This window comes from Globicephala melas, chromosome 1 (assembly GCF_963455315.2).
Source record: "Globicephala melas chromosome 1, mGloMel1.2, whole genome shotgun sequence".
In the NCBI taxonomy this organism is placed as follows: Eukaryota; Metazoa; Chordata; class Mammalia; order Artiodactyla; family Delphinidae; genus Globicephala; species Globicephala melas.
The window spans coordinates 181,148,180-181,162,092 of NC_083314.1; the positions used below are offsets into that span (position 1 = coordinate 181,148,180).

Consider the following 13,913-nt stretch of genomic DNA (forward strand, 5'->3'; position numbering starts at 1 on the left):
CAACTGATTTTTGACCAAAGCAATTGAATGGTGACAGGATAGTATTTCTAACAAATGTTCTGGTGCAACTACAAAAAAGCAGAAGAAGAAGAAGAAGAACTTTTATCCATACTTCACATCATATATAAAAATGAACTCAAAATGGATGATAAGCCTAAATGAAACTAAATTAAACTTCTAGAATAGAACATAAGAGATAAATATTTGTGAGCTTGAGTTGCACAAAACAACACCCAAAGCACAATCCGTACAAGAAAATGTTGATAAATTGGACAAATTTATAATAATTGGACAAAATTAAGAATTTCTGCTATTTGTAAGGCACTGTCATGAAAATGAAGAGACAAGCCGTGGACTGGCACAAAGTATTTGCAAATCATATCTCTGAGAAAGACTTGTATCTAGAAGTATAATGTATAAAGAACTCTCAAAACTGAATAATAAGAAAACAAACAACTCCAGTTTTTAAATGGGCAGAAGCTTTGAATAAACACTTCCCCAAAGAAGGCACGTGATGGTAAGTGAGCACATGAAAAGATGCTTAAATTATTAGTAATTAGGGAAATGCAAATTAAAACCACAATGAGATACCTCTACCTACCTCTTAGAATGCCTAAAATTAAAAAGACCAACTACATCAAGTATTGACAGGGATGTAGAGAAACTTGCTGGTACACTGCTGTTAGGAATGCAAGTGGTACAGCTACTTTCAAAGACAGTTTGCCAGTCTCTTCCAAAGTTAAACATACATCTACCATACGATCCAGCATTCCCTCCTAGGTATTTACCCAAAGAAATTAAAGCATATGTCTGTATGTCCATACAGAGGCTTGTACACAAATGTGCAAAGCAGGTTTATTTGTAATGGCCCCAAACTGGACACAGTATCAAAGTGCATCCCTAGGTGAATGGATAAACAAACTGTGGTATATCCATACAGTCAAATACTATGCAGCAATGAAAAGATATGACTGTTGACACATGCTACAGTATGCATGGATCTCAAAGTAATTCTGCTGAATGAAAGAAGCCAGACAAAAAAGTATATACTATATTATTTCACTTATGTAAAATTGTAGGAAATGCAAACTAATCTATAGCGACAGAAAACAGATCAGCGGTTGCTTGGGAGTAATTTTGGAATGATGGAAATGTTCACTATCTTCACTGTGGGGATAATATCATGGATGTGTACAGATGTCAAAACATCAGATTGTGCATTTTAAATAAGAAATAAAATGGCTAATAAAAACATTTTCAAAATTCACATTAGTAAACCATGCTGTCTCTTGGAGATTGTGCATGTGATGGGGAGTTGTGCGACCTTGAAAATCGGGAGGTCTAAAGTCCACTTTGCCATAGACATCCTGACCCTAAAGCAAGTCCTTGAATTCCTTGGGATTTCTTCCCCTTGTCAGCTGCATGGGAACAGCAGCCCCTCTGTTGTCCACCCCGTGGAGATGGATCAGCCTTTGAGAGCAAAGTCTTGACCATACTCAGCACTTCTAGCAGGTGTTCAATAAATGCTTGTTGACTGGGTTTGATTCGAGGTCAGGTGACCCATGGCTCCAAGTTGTAACAGCTGCAGCCTCTCCCCGTGCAGCCTCATCCGTGTTGTTCTGAGCTTTGGGGTTCAGACCGAGTCAGTCCATGTGCCCTTGACTTGTGTCTTGTTTGAGAATGAAGAATAGTTCTTGTACTTTGCTTGGTTTATACAGACTCACTAATCTTTACACGTAAGCCCAGTTGCTGCCAAGAGGTGGTTCTGCAGATAAGGAGGGATGTCCAGATCAAGGTTCCTGGGAAGGAAGGGAGTGAGCCAAGTTCTCAGGGCGAGGTCGCACGGAATCCCGTATGGCCAGATCTCACTCTTGGGAATTCGCAGTTACACTTGGACTTGATGTGCCATGGCCGGCAGTTTGTAGGGAGGAGTGGGAAGTCCTCTAAAGAAAACTAGCTCTTAAAGAACCATACCAGTTCAGTTTTCATGCATAAAAGAAAATACTGGGGAACTCCCTGGTGGTCCAGTGGTTAGGACCCCGAGCTCTCATTGCCGAGAGCCGGGGTTCAATCCCTGGTCAGGGAACTAAGATCCCACAAATGGCAAGGCTCAGCCAAACAAACAAACAAAAACAAACAAAAAAACAAAGAAAATATTGGCAATTGAAAATTAATTCTGTATAAAGCAGGACTCATAGGACCTCTTCTCATAGATACTTGGTTAACAATTAATTTGCCATTCGTTGTATACTTGAATGAAGGAAACATTCACTATATTGCAATTATGCCATAATCCAGGCTTTTTTGTAATTCACACTGTGCTGTTCTCAGCTACACCAAGAGTGCCTGGACTGTTCTAGAAGCTTGGCCTTCACTTTCTTGTCTGAATCCAGAATCACAGAACTTCGGTGGTAGAGGAACCAGAGATGGGTCCCATCACCTCCATCATTTTGCAGATGAGGACCCTGAGCCCAGGAGGTGTGGGGAGGATCCATCCTTGTGCTAGTGGGATCGGAGTTTGCCTGAGGCAAACACGCTCCTGGTCATCAGGAAGAGCTGTTGCACGGCTAGCAAGGTTTGGGCTCCAGCAGTTCCCCAGGGTTCTCCTCAAGATGTGGAGCCCGGTGGCCACTAGAAAACCCACTCAGCAGAGATTTCTTCTAGGCCACCACCCACCCACCCCCATCTTCTGGCATCAGAGCCTCCTAGGTTGTCTGTCTGTACCAGATTTTCAGGTACTCCCCCTGCCTCTTGATAAGATCTTGGATTTCAACACTGAAAGGGGCCTTAGCTGTCTCTTAGTCCCTGTCCCCAGTAGGAATCCCTCGTTCAACATCCCTGCAGTTGTTATCGGACCTCTTCTTGAATGCCTCCATTGACAGGCAGTTCACTACCTCCAAAGACAGCCCATTCCAGCATGGACTCTGGAGACAGACTTCCGGGCTCTGCACTCGGGTGAGTTACTTAACTTCTCTGTCTCATTTTCCCATCAGAAAAATGGGGATAATAATAGTATTCGCACCTGCCTTGTAGGATTGTCGAGAGGATTGTATGTGTCAACGTGTGGGGGGCAGACACCCTCCGCGTGCTCTGGCTAACACTCTATGTCCATGTCTGCCTTCCTTCTCTTCACCTGAAGGCACTTTTCTGAGCCCAGGTGAGTCCGAAGAGCTGGGTGGTGGGTGCCCTGCACCGCTGGCTGATGGAGGTTGTGTGTAGATGCTCCGGTTTCCACAGCCCCCGCCAGGTCCATCTGAGTGTGTTCTACATGTTTCCTCATGTCCCTTCTGGGATTAAAGCAACAGATGCCTGTTGGTAGCTGGCCCCAGAACACACCCTTCATGGGCTCCTTGCTCTTCCCAGGATCATTTCTCCACTCCCTTGCCGTGTTTTCTTCCACTTTCCAAATGAACTCCTTGCCCTTGACTCAGGCTCTGCTTCTGGGGAACCCGAACTAAGCCAATGTTGAAAGCACTTTGCAGAGCGGCCGGCATGAAGTGCGTGCGTATTCATGTTAGCAACTGGTGTCAGCAGCTTTATGCCATAAAACACTCCTCCTACATTGATCCCAAACCTTCCTCATTGCAGGTGGGCCCCATGGTCCTCACTTTTGTGTTTGTCCCATCCATTGTCCTGTCATAGACACCTTCCCGGCATCTCCGTAAGGATGCTCACCCATTACATTCCCCCTTGTCATTCAGTTTGTTGCGTTTTTATGTCAAAGTTAGATACCACCGTCTCTGGGACTTCCCTGGTGGTCCAGTGGGTAAGACTCCACACTTACAATGCAGGGGGCCCAGGTTCGATCCCTGGTCGGGGAGCTAGATCCCGCGTGCACGCCGCAACTAAGAGTCTGCATGCTGCAACTAAGACCCTGTGCGGCCATTACATAAATAAATAAATAATATATATTTATAAAAAAGAGAGATACCCCTGTCTCAACCACCTTCTGTCCCCAGAGTCTGACCCTAGGTCATGCCCTTGCTCCAGAAAGGGAGCCCCGCTGATCAAGAACATTTTCACCATCATTCCCGTCATCCTGATGGGAGCTTCAGAGTGGTCCAGGCCTTTGAGCTGAAAGACTTTTCTTGCTGGCAGTCTGTACGTGCACAGACTGGTGGGTGCTGGTGCCCTGGCCCTGTGCTTAGGTCACCAGATGGGGGAGGATCTGTGTGCTTTGGTTTCTGAGAGGGACGGGTCAACACCATTGGCCAAGGTTGGAAACAGGAGTGGACAGGGGTCAGGGCTCCTGCTGATTCTCCTGACTTGGCAATTAGAGTCTTTGCTTCCCTGTGAGGACACAGAATGTGAGCAAGTAAGAGAGTCCCAGACTCCAGTGCTTATTCCCCGCTCTGCCTGTCACAATCCCTTAGTCCTCATTCTCAGGTCTCGAAAGGCTCCAGTCTCCTCAAACTCCTAGATACGTCCCAGTAATGACTTTTTTAAAAAAAACACTTACAAATTTGCCATATTTCCTCTCCTCCTTCTTCATGGATATATTTTAAAGTAAATTACAGACATCATGAATTTCATCCCTAAATACCTCATTATGGATCTTTTAAAAATAAAGTCATATTTTTATTAAATACTTTTATTTCACATAAAAATTTTTCAAATATCAGTAAGCCCTTCATATCATTTAATATTTCTGCCATGTTCAAATATCTGCAATTGTCCCCAAAACATTTCTGTGTGTGCTCCTGTCAGGCACCAGGAGGGGCCATTGAAGTTTCTAGTTGGTTTTTATTTTTTTGGTTTAGCTGGGTGTATGTGTTTTTCTATTGTTTTTATTTTTGAGTCCTTTTAACAAACAGATAATATGAATTTGAACCCTGAAGCCAGGGAAGGGCCAGCTGGTGTTTATGAATATTTGCTCAAGGCCCACCTTCTCACCCTCCGCCTAGATCTGAGACCTGGATGCTGTCTCCCTCTATTGGGTGGACTTGTGTCCTGCTCTCCCTTTTGCTGAAGGTATTCTCCCCAGGGTCCCACTTTAGATAGGGGTCCCTATTCCAGTTCTCCATCTTGGGAACTTCTCCATCTTGGCTGCTGAGCCCAGAGGACAGAATCCTGGAGCTTCTGGCGCCCACTTTGAGGGACCACTTTCGTGAGAACAAGGCCAGAGGGAGGAGGGCAGGGCTGAGGGAGGATGAACTTAGTTCTGACGACATGGTGTGAGCTGGAATCCCACCGAGCCTGAATTTTTTTGTGCTTCACCTGAATTTTTCAGTTCAGTGAACCAATAGATTTCCTTTGTTGCTGAAACCCGCTTGATTTGGGTTTTCTGTCTCTGAAAACAAAAGTCCTGAATGAAATAGCTTCTTAAGGAACAAAGCAAGTCAGAGAAATTCTTCACAGGTCGCTGGAGATTCAGACCCACACCCCAATGCAGACTTCTGGTAAACTAGGTAAGCGACACTAGCAATTCTCAAGTGCTACGTCAGCATGACCTGGGAGCCTGTTACAAATACGGATTCTAGCCTCCACCCCCAGACCCCCTGAATCAGAAACTCTGGAGTGGAGCCCAGGAATCTGTGTTTTAACAAGCCTTCCCGATGAGCCTAACCTAACACAAGGCCCTCACTCAAGTCTCACCCTTGGACCCTGTCAGCGTTCCACTTTAGAAAGGTTGTTTTGACAGCAGCTGGATTGGAATTGAGCAACCAAGTGTGGAAATAAGGAGACTAATGAGGAGGCTGCTTTAGTAGCCCAGGGAAGGGATGATGGACTTGAAAGGGGTCAATGGAAAATAGAGGTAACCGGAGAGAGTTAAAGAGATATTTAGGAGATAAGGTCAATGGGACTTAGGAGTGGATTGGATGGTGGGTGAGGAAGAGGGAGATGTTTAAAAGGTTTGCTGTTTTGTTTTGTTTTTGTTTTACATCGTTCATTGGGTGCATTGTGCTACCATTTAGAGTTTGGGGTCACAAGAAGGATACTGGGTTTTGTGGAGGAAAACCCTGAGTTTAGTTTTGTGCATGTTGTGGTTGAGTTCCCCCAAATTCTGGGATTGGCTTTGATTGGGCCACTTGGAACCCTGTATCCCTGAAAACAATCCTTGTGGCCAACAAGGATGGAGCACGTGACTGACCACCCCACCCAAAGCGCGTGGACTGAGTGTTGGGGAGGAAGAAGAGAATTAGCTGCTCCTCACAGAGACCTCTAAGGAAGGGGGCTCTGGGTCAGGAATGGGTATTCCTGGCACCCTCAGCCAGTGCTGTTGAAACACCAACTTGATCACACCACAACATCTCAAATATACGCTATAGCTACTCTTTCAACTTATATTTCATACTTTTTAATCTTGAATTCTACATTCAAGCAACCAAGACTTGCTTTCTGTTTGCATTTGCCTGGTATGTAAGCACTCACCCCTGTATTTTTAACCTCTCTGTGTCTTATGTTTTAGACATGCTCTAGATTTTTTTGTTCTTTGATCTAATCTGAGAGTCTTTGCCCTTGAATATCAGAGTTTAATCCATTTATATTTGTTATAATCAACGTTTTGCTCTTTGGCATCTTATTTTATGTTTTGCTTCTTATATGTTCTTGCTATTTTCTTTTTTCAATTTCCATTCTTTTGCTATATTGATTAACTTTGCTTATTTTTATATACACATTTGGAAGACTTGCATCCTAATTTTATTTTACTAACAATGCCCACAGACCCCCTGAGGCCCATATAGGTGCTCAAAATCCCAGGTGTGGTTCCTTCTTCCTGTGATGGAGGGTGGGATCCACAGGTTTATCCATGCACTCAGGGCTCTCAGAGGTCCCAGGCCATGCCCCCTCAGCCACAGACAGTCCTGCCTCTGCCCACAGAGCTTGGCCCCTGAGCTGTCTGACCTTGGCTGTGTCTTCATATCCATTTCACTTTGTACCTCCCCTACCACCACCATCCTTCCAGGAACAGCCCCACTGATGCCCTAGCAAACCTTCTTCTGTGGCCCCAGAGGTTCCTAGATTCAGATCCAGAGCCCAGTAAGGAGATGAGGCTCAGTACGGTGGCCTCACGGCCCACCAGGCTCAGGTGGAGGTTCCTTTGGCTCAGTTCTGAAGCCCTTTAAACCCTTGGCTTGGACGACAGACCACGGGTCACCACAGAGAAAATAGTTTCCAGCGCCTTCTCACCTTCCAGACCCTCTTTCATCACTGTATCCATGAACCCTCAAGCCAACAACCTCAGGCCCTCACGCAGTCAATCCTAGCCCTCCAGCAGCCTGTGACACTCCAAATTACTCCCACCTCTTCATCCTCATCAAAACCACCATTCTGGGGCTTCCCTGGTGGCGCAGTGGTTGAGAGTCCGCCTGTCAATGCAGGGGACACGGGTTCGAGCCCTGGTCTGGGAGGATCCCACATGCCGCGGAGCAACTGGGCTCGTGAGCCACAATTACTGAGCCTGCGCGTCTGGAGCCCGTGCTCCGCAACGAGAGGCCACGATAGTGAGAGGCCCGCGCACCGCGATGAAGAGTGGCCCCCGCTTGCCACAACTAGAGAAAGCCCTCGCACATAAACGGAGACCCAACACAGCCATAAGTAAATTAATTAATTAATTTTTAGAAAATGCATTCTATGAACCTCTTTAAAAGAAAAAAAGAAGAAAACACCATTCTGGGGCTTCCTGGTGGCGCAGTGGTTGGGAGTCCGCCTGCCGATGCAGGGGACGCGGGTTCGTGCCCGGTCCAGGAAGATCCCACATGCCGTGGAGCGGCTGGGCCCGTGAGCCATGGCCGCTGAGCCTGCGCGTCCGGAGCCTGTGCTCTGCAACGGGAGAGGCCACAGCAGTGAGAGGCCTGCGAACCGCAAAACAAAACAAAACAAAACAAAACACCATTCTAAACCCAAGGGAAAAGTATCACAGTCCTTCACCTTGCAAATATTTACTGGGCTTGAGCTATGCCATTTAATTCACACTGAGATTTAAATAACTGGTAACAGCCTAATCTTTGAACTCCCCGTAGTGTTTTCATTTTCAAAGAGAAGCTTGTGGGGTTTTTTTTTTTCAGTCTTAATGATATTCTAGGTTTAATCCAACATATCTAAAACATTATTTCAACATGTAACCAACATAAAAATAATTATTAATGAGATAGTTTGACATTTTTTATGCTCAGTCAGTGAAACCCCAGGACATCTCAATTTGCACCAGCCACCTTTCAAGTGCTCGATAGCACATTTGGGGATTCAATATGTTGACGATAAAGGATTTTAAATCTCCGATGGTATAAACTTCTGACAGAAGCCCTGTGGTTCTCCTCAAGTGGGAAATGAGTAGAAAAAAACTAACCTAAGGAAAAGGAGGCCTGGCTCTAGATCTTGCTCTGCCATCTGGTACCCGAGGCACCTGGAGCAAATGGCTTAACCCCCTCACCTCTGTTCCTTGCTCTTAAACGTGCGTGATATGGGTGCCCTATCTCGTGGGTACGAATACTGCATCCTGAAGGGTGAAGTGGAGCTCACCAGGTGGAGAGGCGGTGACAGAGTGAGAAGCACATATGACACCCTCCTTGTTGTACATGAGGAGGGGGCACTGCCTCAAGGGACCCTTCCATGGATGGTGGGTTCTTTCATTCTTGACAAAGGCTAGTGGTCCCATCTGGTATTTTTGATCCAGGGCCTAATGATGGCTCTGTTTGCCCACGTGTGTCTGCCTCTAAGAAAGATATGATCAGCAGGTTTCTCCCACGTCCCCCCTGAAAGAGGGGCCAGTGCTTGAGCAGCCCACCCTGGAGCAGTGGGGGGCCTCTCTCTCTCTCAGCTTCCACCCCCAGGAGCCTGTTATGCTATCAGCAGTGGGGTGGGGAACTCTGGAGCGGGAGCCAACTGGACATTTACCATGTTTCTGGGAGATGCTGGGGTCCTGACACCCTAAAACTCAGCCTAGGGGTATTCCTTGGTGGAGCTGAGGCTTCTGAGCTGCACCCCGGAAAATGAACACCATGCTTCTTCCTGATTTGTTCCCTAAGTCAGTTCCAACAGTCGAACGGGTCAACAAGAAAGTGGTTGCAACCCAGGACTTCGAGTTCGCGCTTCCCTACTAAGATGCTGTGTGTCAGAGCACGCTATCTTGTCCCAGTTTCTTCAACTGGAGATAAACCAGGCCCTCCAGCATCCCTGGTTGCTTCAGAGGCTCCAACAAAATAAGACGTGTTGTGTCTTAGTTGGGGATTGTGTGTTTGTGGAGAACAAAAATGCAATCATGCTTGCTCAGTCAAGACCTGGGGCGGGGGTGGGGGGGGGCGGGGGGCGGGATTTCCAAGGGCAGGAAGTACAGCCCATACCAGTGGTCACCAGCAGGTCATCGTCACCCCCCACCTCAGCCACGCTGACCCCCCTCTCTGAGGCCTGGAGGTCCTTCTCTGCTGCTCTCCAGCACCTGCCTCCTTCTCTCTGGACACAGCTGTCCCTGGGAGGGCAGGGTGTCTGCTCCTCCAACATCCACTTATGTGAGGTGTGGGGTTACCAGGTGCCAGTCCTGAGCCCCTCAGTACGGCCTCATGTGAGCTGGGCCTCAAGTCGCTAACTCAGGCCTGAGAGGGGGCATCTGAGTGGCCAGCCTTGTCCATTCAGCGGGGGCAGGGGAGGTGGCCCCCCAGGTGACAAGAGGGTAGATGGGAACGGTTGGGTGTCTATCATCCAGGGTGACAGTGCTTTGAAATTCTAAAAGCAGGACATAGAGGCAAGAGGGACCATAGCCCAGACCAATCCCACGTCTTATTGTGTGAGAAAGGATGGTAGTCCAGGAACATGCATTGTGTTGTTTGTCCCTGACATGCCTGTAACTTACAGGAGACCTTTAGGGGTCCTGTGTATCCCAGTTTACCAATAAGAAAGACGGGAGGGGTGGACGGGATAGCCAAGGTCTCCTGGGCACGGACCTCGCCATCCTCAGAGTGGCCACTGGAGGGCAGCAGCTTCCCTGCAAACGCAGCCCGTCCGCTCAGCCTTCTAATCCGTCCTCCGCAAACACCTTTGCTTTAGTTAGTTTTTCACAAAATGGCACTAACACAGAAGGCCTTTGGGGAAATTTCTGGCACTGGTGAGAGAGGAACATCAGCTGAGAACACCATGGAACAGCTAAGGGGCCGTTTCTAAGGGATATTTTCTTTCTCAAAACTTTTCTCGAGAACCACGAACTCACAGAAACCAGTTTGGGAATTCTGAAATCCCAGGGCCCACTAAGGGGGGTGGTCTTCCCAGCTTCTGCTCCCGGGGGACCCAGCCTTGCCCTTGAGGGGGGCAGTCGGCCAGGTGACTTTCTTCCCACTGACAACCAGCAGCTGTTTTTAAGGCTGTTTAAAAAGCAGATTCTTTCTGCTTTCACCGGGAGAGGATGTGTTCTCCATCCTCAGCGGCTCCCAGGAGAAAACTTTTGGAAAACAAAGTTGACAGCAATTTAGTTTAAAAAGTGTTCACAGTGACAATCTAGAGAAATAACATTAGCCCCAGATTAATACCACCTAAAGCCATTTTATTTTTTTCCTTGGGTGTTTTTTTTCCTTGGGTGTTTGGTGTTTGGGGGAATTTTGTTGTCTTAGTTGGTTTTTTTTTAGTTTTTAAACTAAATTCATCCAAATTCCTACTCTGTGTCGTTTGTAATAGTGAAAAGTTAGCATCATAAATTAACAGTAAGTAATAATACGATTAAACAGTAGTATTTATAGTTTCTATAAAAGTTATAAAAATATCAATTGATGATTAGAAACTTTCATTTTCAGCCTTTCAATAAGGTCTGTGGGAACTTTTGGTAACTTTTGAAGCACAATATAAATGTGAGTGAGTTTTAATTTTATGTAATTAAAATGTCCCTAGAAGCTGGGTCAACGCTGAGTCTGATTCCTGCCTAGCTCATCCCAAAGCCTCCACCAGCCTCACACCTTGTACTTGGAGTTGTGTGTCTCCCCAGAGCAATGTCTCAATCTGCTGGTGGCCCAGGGAGGCTGCAGAGAGCACGTGGCTCATCCAGCCCAGGGATTCATTGGAGAGGACCCTGGAGACCACCACGATTCTACCCGCAATGACAGTGCCCCCCCCTTCTACATGACACATCTTGTCCAGAGTCATCTTACAACCTCTTCCCCCATCCACAGATGCGCCTGCCCTAAATGACCACACAGCAATGGGCCCAACCCTGGTATCATAGTTCAGGAGGGTGAAGAAGCAGCCCACTGCAGTGCTTCATGAGAGAGCCAGGGTCATCTCAAGCTCATTGTCAATCTCTAGGGTAAAACAAAAGCTGGTCTGGTGGCTTTTGTGGAGATGTGAGTAGAGAAGCATATCAAGAAAGAGTAAGAGCCTATGCCCTGCATTCAATGCAGGGAGAATAGCATATGCAAAGGCCCTGAGGCTGGACCGTATTTGGTATGTCTGGTATGGCCAGAGCTCAGTGAGCAAAAGGGAAAGTGGTAACAGAAGATGTCCAGGAAGTTGCCAAGAGCCAAATTATGTAGACCAAAATTAGGGCTTTGGAATTGATTCAAAGTGTAATGGGAAACCATTAGAGGGTTTTGAGTAGGAAAGTGATTCCATATTTTAAAAGGAATAAATAGTAATTAACGAAGAGTAATGACCAGCCGTGTATCCACCACCCATTTTAAGCAATGTCATTACAGACACAACTGAGGGCTCTTTCTTCCCACCCCTCCCTCCCCATGCTGGATGCAACCACTACTCTTGTAATAGGGAAGAACAAATCTGACTCCATATTAAATCTGTTTCTTTTACTTTAACCTTTGTATTCTAGTACTTTTGCTTCCGTTTAAGAATGTTGCCTATAGCCTGAAGTGTATAGGATAGCCTATTCTCAAGGCTCTGACCTTTAAGGGTGTAACACTTTTCCATTTATACACAGATAAAAAGTTGCAGAACAGAGAATAACACTTTTCTTGTTGGAGGTTTACAGGAACATCATGACCTGACCCACGTGGACAGCTGCAAGAACAAAGGATTCCAACACCAAGAAGTCTGCAACGACCAACAATGCCCCTCCCTCACCTTGCCTTTTAAAATGCTATGCTAAAACCCTTTGGGGAGTTCAGGGTCTTGGGGGCATGAGCCCCCCATTCTCCTTGCATGGCCCTGCAACAAATCTTTCTCTGCTCCAAACTCTGACATTTCGGTTTGTTTGGCCTCACTGTGCATTCAGTAACATTCTGAATTTGGAGTTTTTCTTATGAATCACCTTTACTGTGTATTTTTAAATACACCTTAAAATTATGTAGGTATATAATTCCCTTGTTATTGTTCAGCTTTTATAAATAATACAACACTATATTTTTCCTGCTACTTATTTTGTTGCTTGTGACTTTCTACCATGTTGGTAGGTGTAGTTCTGGTTCATTCATTCTTTACTGCTGCCCAGTATGTTATTTTACGTGATCCTGTTCAAAATATTTCCCCTATTTTTCAATTACAAGTACTGCTGCTGCGAACACTTTTGTTTCTCATGCATATACGCAGGTTTCTCTAATGTAAACCCCTAGGAGTGGGGTTTCTGGGTCATAGGATATGCACATTTTGCAAGTATCGTCCAAGTGCTTTCAGAGCTGTTGGAGCAGCTCACACCCCCACCAGCAGGAGGAAGTTTGCTCCACAACCTCAGCAGCATGTGGTATTGTCAGATCCCAATCTGGGGTGTGAAATGGTATCGCATTAAGCTTTTCATTTTTATTACCTTAATTACTAGTGAGACTGAGACTCTTCACGTATTTATGGATCCTTTCCATCTTCTCTCTCTGTAAATTGTCAGTTCATCCCCTTTTCTGATTTGCTCTGGGGTTGCTGGTCCTTTTTTTTATTGGTTTTTAGGATTCGTTTATACAGTCTGGATTCATTCATTCAGCACCTTTTCACTGAGCACCTTTATGCACCAGATACTCCTCTGAGGTCCTTGGAGTTCATTGTCACGGAGCTTATATCTTCTTGGTGAATACACGTTCTTCTATCCTCTGAATTTCCTGAAAACTGCCTGTTATAGTTAAAGCCTTAATTACATCCATGTTCAAAAAAAAAATTCTCTTTGCCACTCGTCCTCATGGGCAGTGCTGGGTACTCCAAGACGTCCAGAATGTCAGCTTATTCCACGTCAAGTGGCGTTAACCCTGCTAAGTGTCCTTAAATCCATAGTATGAAGACCCTGTCAACCTTCTATCTGCTGGTGTGAGGGACCAGTGGTGATCAGCTCTTGGGCCCATTTGTTCATTCAGTTGCAAGATGATTCTTTCTGAACTTAATAGCTGGAACTGCTCCAGGAAGAGCTTCCTTTCACCGCGTGCAGTGGGTTGGATGGCGGCCCCCCAAAAGATACGTCCATCTAGAAACTGTAGACGTGAACTTATTGGAAAAAAGGATCTTCACGGATATAATGAAGTGAAGGGTTTTGAGATGAGATTGTCCTGGATTATTGAGATGGACCCTAAATCCAGTGACAAGTGTAATAAGAGAAAGACAGAGGGACACAGACACAGAGACGAGGAGGAGGTGAGGTGAAGACGGAGGCAGAGGCTGGAGGGATGCAGCCACAAGCCAAGGGACACCTGAAGCCACCAGGAGCTGGAAGAGGCAGGAAGGATTCTCTCCTGGAGGCTTTGCGGGGAGCGTGGCCCTGTCCACACCTTGATTTCAGATTTATAGCTTCCAGAACTATGAAAAAATACATTTCTGTTCTTTTAAGCCATGCAGTTTGTGGTCATTTGCTATAGCAGCCATAGGAAACAAAAACAACCAACTATGAGGCTACTGTACTTTGAAATACAATTTGGACAGGAAAAGCAGGACAAATGCTTGAGTCTCCCCCTCTATTTGCCGATTTACAGAATAATAAGTGGTTTCCCTGGCAACCTCCAAATTTGGCCAATGAGTTTTATTTTTTTATTATTATTATTATTATTTTAATTTATTTTTGGCTGTGT

General features: G+C 45.9%; 1 non-coding gene across 1 annotated transcript; it reads left to right on the top strand.

Annotated features, from left to right (window-relative positions):
• Positions 1–3,748: 3,748 nt before the first annotated feature.
• On the top strand, positions 3,749–3,821 carry TRNAV-UAC (transfer RNA valine (anticodon UAC)). Its single transcript has one exon. It is a non-coding gene; the product is annotated as a tRNA-Val (tRNA).
• The last annotated feature ends 10,092 nt before the right edge of the window (positions 3,822–13,913 follow it).